The sequence below is a fragment of the Entelurus aequoreus genome, linkage group LG19 (genome assembly GCF_033978785.1).
Source record: "Entelurus aequoreus isolate RoL-2023_Sb linkage group LG19, RoL_Eaeq_v1.1, whole genome shotgun sequence".
Lineage (NCBI taxonomy): Eukaryota > Metazoa > Chordata > Actinopteri > Syngnathiformes > Syngnathidae > Entelurus > Entelurus aequoreus.
This window is the reverse complement of record NC_084749.1, coordinates 9,319,426-9,328,233: the sequence shown is the minus strand read 5'-3', so window position 1 is coordinate 9,328,233 and position 8,808 is coordinate 9,319,426.

Below are 8,808 nucleotides of genomic sequence, written 5' to 3'. Positions count from 1 at the left end.
GTAGAATCCTATACAAAAAGCTCTGTTTTCATTTCATAATTCCACAGTATTCTGGACATCTGTGTTGGTGAATCTTTTGCAATTTGTTTAATGAACAATGGAGACTGCAAAGAAGAAAGTTGTAGGTGGGATCGGTGTATTAGCGGCGGACTACAGCAACACAACCGGAGGACTTTGTTGGAGAGCAGACGCGCTAGCCGGTGACCTCACCTTGACGTCCTACGTCTCCGGGCCGCCAACCGCATCTGTGATCGGGTGAAGTCCTACGTCGCACCGTCGAGCGCTGGAACGCAGGTGAGCACGGGTGTTGATGAGCAGATGAAGGCTGGCTGAGGTAGGTGGAGAGCTAATGTTTTTAGCATAGCTCTGTGAGGTCCGGTTGCTAAGTTAGCTTCAATGGCGTCATTAGCACAGCATTGTTAACCTTCGCCAGGCAGGAAAGCATTAACCGTGTATTTACATGTCCACGGTTTAATAGTATTGTTGATTTTCTGTCTATCCTTCCAGTCAGGGGTTTATTTCTTTTGTTTCTATATGCAGTTAAAGCACGATGCTATCACGTTAGCTCGTAGCTAAAGTGTTTCACCGATGTATTGTCGTGGAGATAAAAGTCACTGTGAACGTCCATTTCGCGTTCTCGACTCTCATTTTCAAGAGGATATAGTATCCGAGGTGGTTTGAAATACAAATCCGTGATCCACAATAGAAAAAGGAGAGAGTGTGGAATCCAATGAGCCAGCTTGTACCTAAGTTACGGTCAGAGCGAAAAAAGATATGTCTTGAACTGCACTCTAACGTTCCTCATCCACAAATCTTTCATCCTCGCTCAAATTAATGGGGAAATCGTCGCTTTCTCGGTCCGAATCGCTCTCACTTCTGGCGGCCATCACTGTAAATAATAGGGAACTTTGCGGAAATGTTCCGCTGACTACGTCACGCTACTTCCGGAAGGGGCAAGGCTTTTTTTTGTCAGATATCAAAAGTTGCGATCTTTATCGTGGTTGTTCTATACTAAATCCTTTCAGCAAAAATATGGCAATATCGCGAAATGATCAAGTATGACACATAGAATAGATCTGCTATCCCCGTTTAAATAAAAAAAAATTCATTTCAGTAGGCCTTTAAGAGTGTCACAACATTGCTGTTTACGGCAGACGAACTGCTTTACGGTAGACTGAACGTGACTGCTGTTGTTGTGTGTTCTTACCGCGCTGGGAGGACGTTAATGAAACTGCCTAACAATAAACCCACATAAGAAACCAAGAACTCGCCCTCGATCATTCTACAGCAGGGGTCACCAACGCGGTGCCCGCGGGCACCAGGTAACCCGTGAGGACCAGATGAGTAGCCCGCCGGCCTGTTCTAAAAATAACTCAAATAGCAGCACTTACCAGTGAGCTGCCTCTATTTTTTAAATTTTATTTATTTACTAACAAGCTGGTCTCGCTTTGCCCGACATTTTTAATTCTAAGAGAGACAAATCTCAAATAGAATTTGAAATTCCAAGAAAATATTTTAAAGACTTGGTCTTCACTTGTTTAAATTCATTAATTTTTTTACTTTGCTTCTTATAACTTTCAGAAAGACAATTTTAGAGAAAAAAATACAACCTTAAAAATTATTTTAGGATTTTTAAACACATATACCTTTTTACCTTTTAAATTCCTTCCTCTTCTTTCCTGACAATTTAAATCAATGTTCAAGTATTTTTTATTTTTTTTATTGTAAAGAATAATAAATAAATTTTAATTTAATTCTTCATTTCAGCTTCTGTTTTTTCGACGAAGAATATTTGTGAAATATTTCTTCAAACTTATTATGATTAAAATTCAAAAAAAATATTCTGTCAAATCTAGAAAATCTGTAGAATCAAATTTAAATCTTATTTCAAAGCCTTTTGAATTTCTTTTAAAATTTTTGTTCTGGAAATTCTAGAAGAAATAATGATTTGTCTTTGTTAGAAATATAGCTTGGTCCAATTTGTTATATATTCTAACAAAGTGCAGATTGGATTTTAACCTATTTAAAACATGTCATCAAAATTCAAAAATTAATCTTAATCGGGAAAAATGACTAATGATGTTCCATAAATTCTTTTTTTAAGTTTTTCTCTTCTTTTTTTCAGTTGAATTTTGAATTTTAAAGAGTCGAAATTGAAGATAAACTATGTTTCAAAATTTAATTGTCATTTTTTTCGTGTTTCTCCTCTTTTAAACCGTTCAATTAAGTGTAAATATCATTAATTATTAATAATAACATAGAGTTAAAGGTAAATTGAGCAAATTGGCTATTTCTGGCAATGTATCTAAGTGTGTATCAAACTGGTAGCCCTTCACATTAATCAGTACCCAAGAAGTAGCTCTTGGTTTCAAAAAGGTTGGTGACCCCTGTTCTACAGTTATGACGTCATTGGGCAGGCACGCTGTTTATATTGTGGGAAAGCGGACGTGAGAACCGGTCTGCCTTGAGCTGGAGGGGGCGTGGCCTCCAGCTCCGGCTGAATACCGGGAGTTTGTCGGGAGAAAATGTCTGCCGGGAGGTTATCGGGAGAGGCGCTGAATACCGGGAATCTCCCGGTAAAAACGGGAGGGTTGGCAAGTATGCAATAGCGTCTATTCTCGCATTTTTTTTACATGGCACCAATGGAATTTGTCTCTGGGCGGCGCTAAAACGCGATTTGGATGTGAATACATTTTCTAGAGCAGCCCTGCTATATAATCCTAATCCTCCAATTTGGTTGCCCCATTCCTTCATCACAGCAGCGCCTGCGAGCTCACGTACGCCCCCCTAATTCATACTGATTCACTGTGTGGCCACTCGGAGTACTACAGCGTCTCTCAGTGTGATCGTCCGGCATTTATAGTCCGATTTGCGAGACTAACGATGTCATACGTACGTTAAATACGTTACACAAGCTGTACATTCTACAAACCCCGTTTCCATATGAGTTGGGAAATTGCGTTAGATGTAAATATAAACGGAATACAATGATTTGCAAATCCTTTTCAACCCATATTCAGTTGAATATGCTACAAAGACAACATATTTGATGTTCAAACTCATAAACTTAATTTTTTTTCCCCAAATAATATTTAACTTAGAATTTCATGGCTGCAACACGTGCCAAAGTAGTTGGGAAAGGGCATGTTCACCACTGTGTTACATGGCCTTTCCTTTTAACAACACTCAGTAAACGTTTGGGAACTGAGGAAACTAATTGTTGAAGCTTTGAAAGTGGAATTCTTTCCCATTCTTGTTTTATGTAGAGCTTCAGTCGTTCAACAGTCCGGGGGTCTCCGCTGTCGTATTTTACGCTTCATAATGCGCCACACATTTTCCATGGGAGACAGGTCTGGACTGCAGGCGGGCCCGGAAAGTACCCGCACTCTTTTTTTACGAAGCTACGCTGTTGTAACACGTGCTGAATGTGGCTTGACATTGTCTTGCTGAAATAAGCAGGGGCGTCCATGAAAAAGACGGCGCTTAGATGTTCCAAAACCTGTATGTACCTTTCAGCATTAATGGTGCCTTCACAGATGTGTAAGTTACCCATGCCTTGGGCACTAATACACCCCCATACCATCACAGATGCTGGCTTTTCAACTTTGCGTCGATAACAGTTTGGATGGTTCGCTTCCCCTTTGGTCCGGATGACACGATGTCGAATATTTCCAAAAACAAGGGTGTCCAAACTACAGCGTGTGGGCCAAGTGCCGCCCGCCGGCCTCTTCAATTTGGCCCACGAGACGTCAAGAGTTAGAGTTCAACAAAGCATCGCACCGTAGAGTGCTTACATATTATCCCAAATACCGGGCGGTCTGTGAACGCTAGATATTTGCTACCGTCGTGCGGACAATGTGTGTTTACTTCCAAACTCAATCCAAACAACCTTCCCTAGTCATGGTGCAAGAAAAAACTAACTTTGAGGTCATGGTCACTGGACATTGTGGATCATTTGAAAAACGTCCAAAAACCATTAAAAAAATCTAAGTTACACTCATTTAAATCCATTACAGTGCATGATGGGAAAAATGCAAGCCACTTTCTCCACACTTAAATTACTATAATGTTTTTTTTAGCTGCTTGATATTTTTGATTGATTGCAAAACTTTAAGAAGGTTGTCATGGAAGTAAACAATGTAGGAGTCAAACTTTCACATAGTCCCAGGTCACATTGCTATGGGAGACACACTGCATCCTGTCAGTAAGATAAGTTAAACCAAGACAAGGCTAAGTCTGACATACCAATACGTGTTTTGATACGTTCTAATAAAATATTATGTTTGACGGTATCGAAAGCTAAGATCAAGAAGCAGCAACATGGATGAGGCATCAGCATCCATAGTTAGCACGGGGTCATTAGTCATTTCTGCGAGGGCTGTCTCCGTAGAGCAGGGGTCACCAACCTTTTTGAAACCAAGAGCTACTTCTTGGGTACTGATTAATGCGAAGGGCTACCAGTTTGATACACACTTAAATAAATTGCCAGAAATAGCCAATTTGCTCAATTTACCTTTAACTCTGTTATTATTAATAATTAATGATATTTACACTTAATTGAACGGTTTAAAAGAGGAGAAAACACGAAAAAAATGACAATTCAATTTTGAAACATAGTTTATCTTCAATTTCGACTCTTTAAAATTCAAAATTCAACCGAAAAAAAGAAGAGAAAAACTTAAAAAAAGAATTTATGGAACATCATTAGTAATTTTTCCTTATTAAGATTAATTTTAGAATTTTGATGACATGTTTTAAATAGGTTAAAATCCAATCTGCACTTTGTTAGAATATATAAAAAAATGGACCAAGCTATATTTCTAACAAAGACAAATCATTATTTCTTCTAGATTTTCCAGAACAAAAATTTTAAAAGAAACTCAAAAGACTTTGAAATGAGATTTAAATTTGATTCTACAAATTTTCTAGATTTGCCAGAATAATTTTTTTGAATTTGAATCATAATAAGTTTGAAGAAATATTTCACAAATATTATTCGACGAAAAAACAGAAGCTAAAATGAAGAATTAAATTAAAATGTATTTATTATTCTTTACAATAAAAAAATAATAATACTTGAACATTGATTTAAATTGTCAGGAAAGAAGAGGAAGAAATTTAAAAGGTAAAAAGGTATATGTGTTTAAAAATCCTAAAATCATTTTTAAGGTTGTATTTTTTCTCTAAAATTGTCTTTTTGAAAGTTATAAGAAGCAAAGTAAAACAATTAATGAATTTAAACAAGTGAAGACCAAGTCTTTAAAATATTTTCTTGGATTTTCAAATTCTATTTGAGTTTTGTCTCTCTTAGAATTAAAAATGTCGGGCAAAGCGAGACCAGCTTGCTAGTAAATAAATACAATTTATAAAATAGAGGCAGCTCACTGGTAAGTGCTGCTATTTGAGCTATTTTTAGAACAGGCCGGCGGGCTACTCATCTGGTCCTTACGGGCTACCTGCTGCCCGCGGGCACCGCGTTGGTGACCCCTGCGCTAAGTGTTCATTTAAATGCTGTGCAACATTTTTTTCGAGGATTTTTGAGGTAAAGGGAAGGTGGGAGACCTTCATAGGTTACCATAGGTTCAGAATCCAGGTTAGGTCTTTTGAGCAGGGAGTGAATAATCGCTGTTTTGAATGCTAGGGCAACAGTGCCGGAGGAAAGTGATAAGTTTATAATATTTAGCACTTTTACAAAAGAGCTCCTTGATACATTTCTCAGGAAGTGGGTGAAGTAAACATGTTGTTTGTTTTATCCCACTTGCACGCTGCAGGAGTTCCTCTAATGTTATTTCTTCAAAAAGAGAAAGATTATTTTGGAGCTCAATATCCGTCGTACGTACATTGGTTTAGGCCAGTGGTTCTTAACCTGGGTTCGATGGAACCCTAGGGGTTCGGTGAGTCGGCCTCAGGGGTTCGGTGGAGGTCAAGACACACCCGACTCATCGTGTAAATAAAAACTTCTCCCTATCGGCGTATTACGGATACGGCAACAGCAGAAGTCAGACTGATTTGCAGGTGTGTCATTTGTTGTGAGTTCATGCACTGTGTTGGTTTTGTTCTTTGAACAAGGTGATGTTCATGCACGGTTCATTTTGTACACCAGTAAAAAAACATGGTAACACTTTAGTATGGGGAACAAATTCACCATTAATTAGTTGCTTATTAACATGCAAATTAGTAACATTTTGGCTCTTAACTAGTCATTATTAAGTACTTATTAATGCCTTATTCGGCATGGCCTTATTATAACCCTAACCCCCTAACCAGGGCTGGCCCGTGGCATAGGCCGTATAGGCAAATGCTAAGGGCGTCGTCCATCAGGGGGCGCCACGCCAGTGCCACAAATGTTGGAGAAAAAAAAAAAAGTTGGTACTATTATTTCTAAATACAAAAAATAATCCCACGTTAATTAAAATGCAAAGTAAAGCCTATTTAATAGAAATATTATTTGTTACAACATTACGCCCCCCCTAACCCCCGCACGGTGCGCCCCCTCCCTTCCCGTATCATGACTTTTTTTGGACGTCACCACATCAAAAAATCAACACAAGATGTCAAAACGCCCAAAACTGTCAGGTGCCCAGGGAAGAGAAAAGAAGAGGAGGAGAAACGAGAAAAAGACAGAGATAGCAGGTATGTAACGTTAGCCTACATTAAATTATTCGTCTGTTACAGAATGTGATAGTAACCTGGCTTTTTAGCATTAAGCTAATGTTACATGATTCGGCAATTGCTAATCAATAAATAGCTAGTTCTGTTTTAACGTCGGGTTAATATTGTGGAGGGGGCTAAATTGTTACGGAAAATAATAATGTAACGTTAGGTAATTACAGTACTCCCACCTTACATTCCTCAGGGACATTTGTATTAGATCTTTTAAGCAGGTGTTTTTTGTTTACATTGTTATTGCCTTCTGGTTAGCTAATGTTTGCCCTGCAGGTAATAGTCACTTTTCCACCCCTTTATATATTAGGTATAGTTGTAAGCCTAGTTGTTAAAGTGCACATCATTAATGTTAATTAAGTAATATCACATGAGAGGGAATGCTGTTTTTTAATTTGAGCACTGCTGTGATTCGGTTAAAGATAATCATAACATAACATTCTCATATAATATGTTAATTTGCTTTCTTTAAGTAAAAAAAAAAGGTCAAAGACAAAGCTATTCGGTTTCTTGTGAGTATATACACTTCACTGCCGATGTGGGGGGGCGCCACCTAAAATCTTGCCTAGGGCGCCAGATTGGTTAGGGCCAGGCCTGCCCCTAACCCTGGCCCTAACCCTCTAACCCTAACCAAATAACTCTAAATTAAGTCTTTGTTACTTAGAATATGTTCCCCATACTATAGTGTTACCAAAAACATATAACTTTGTCTTTAATTTGAAACATTTTTTTTTATTTTTCACTAAAGAAGGGTTCGGTGAATGCGCATATAAAACCGGTGGGGTTCGGAACCTCCAACAAGGTTAAGAACCACTAGGTTAGGCTCTGTGGAAACTGTGCAGTCTGATCCGGTTCAGCCACATTTCTTAGGCTTAGGGTCATGTTGGCCTTGCAAAGTGACCGTGAAGAATAATATTTCTAATGGACACACTCCTAATGGTGTTATTGATTTCATTTAACGGACCACTAATGGCAAACTATAATCACAAATGGTGATCAAGGTTGATGATGGTAAACGCTTTAAAGAGCATCATTAGAGAAGCATGGTGGTGCTGTGGATATCATGTGGGCCTCGCCGTTGTATTCGAACTACATCTCTCGCCCTACATGGGCTGGAATAGGCTCCAGCTCAGACCCTAATGAGGACAAGCAGTATAGAACATGTATGTTTTGATATACTGCTTGTCACTAGAGGGAGCTGTAAGCGTTATGTTTATTGTGCTGTCAGGGTCACATGATCCATGTGTGCAATGTAAACACTCCATGTTCTCACAACTCTCCTGTTGACCTTTTGTCATTCTTCACTTAGGCTCAAGTATCACTTGTATGTAACTTTGAATATCTTTAAAAAAAAAACATTATTATGAATATTCATGTGAATTATTTTGTTTTTTAATCAAATAAAATCATGTTATGTTGTTGCTTTGTCTTATACACTATTGTTATATTTCTTAACAGGTGTATTTTTGTTTTGCCTAAAATCATTGTAATTATGACAATAGAAAAATCACAAAAAACATTCAAGGATTTTGGAAATGGGGATCGATACTAAATGTGCCGAATATCTTTAAAAAAACATTATTATGAATATTCATGTGAATTATTTTGTATGTAATCAAATGAAATCATGTTATGTTGTTGATATTGTTGCTTTGTCTTATACACTATTGTTATATTTCTTAACAGGTGTATTTTTGTTTTGCCTAAAATCATTGTAATTAGGACAAAAGAAAAATCACAAAAAACATTCAAGGATTTTGGAAAAGATGAAGTAAAAAGTGTTGGTGTCGGTATTAATATCGGCAGCTCTAGCTCTTTTTAAAAAATGGGGATCGATACTAAATGTGCCGATTATCTTTAAAAAAACATTATTATTAATATTCATGTGAATTATTTTGTATGTAATCAAATTAAATCATGTTATGTTGTTGATATTGTTGCTTTGTCTTATACACTATTGTTATATTTCTTAACCGGTGTATTTTTGTTTTGCCTAAAATCATTGTAATTATGACAATAGAAAAATCACAAAAAACATTCAAGGATTTTGGAAAAGATAAAGTAAAAAGTGTTGGTGTCGGTATTAATATCGGCAGCTCTAGCTCTTTTTTAAAAAATGGGGATCGATACTAAATGTGCCGTATC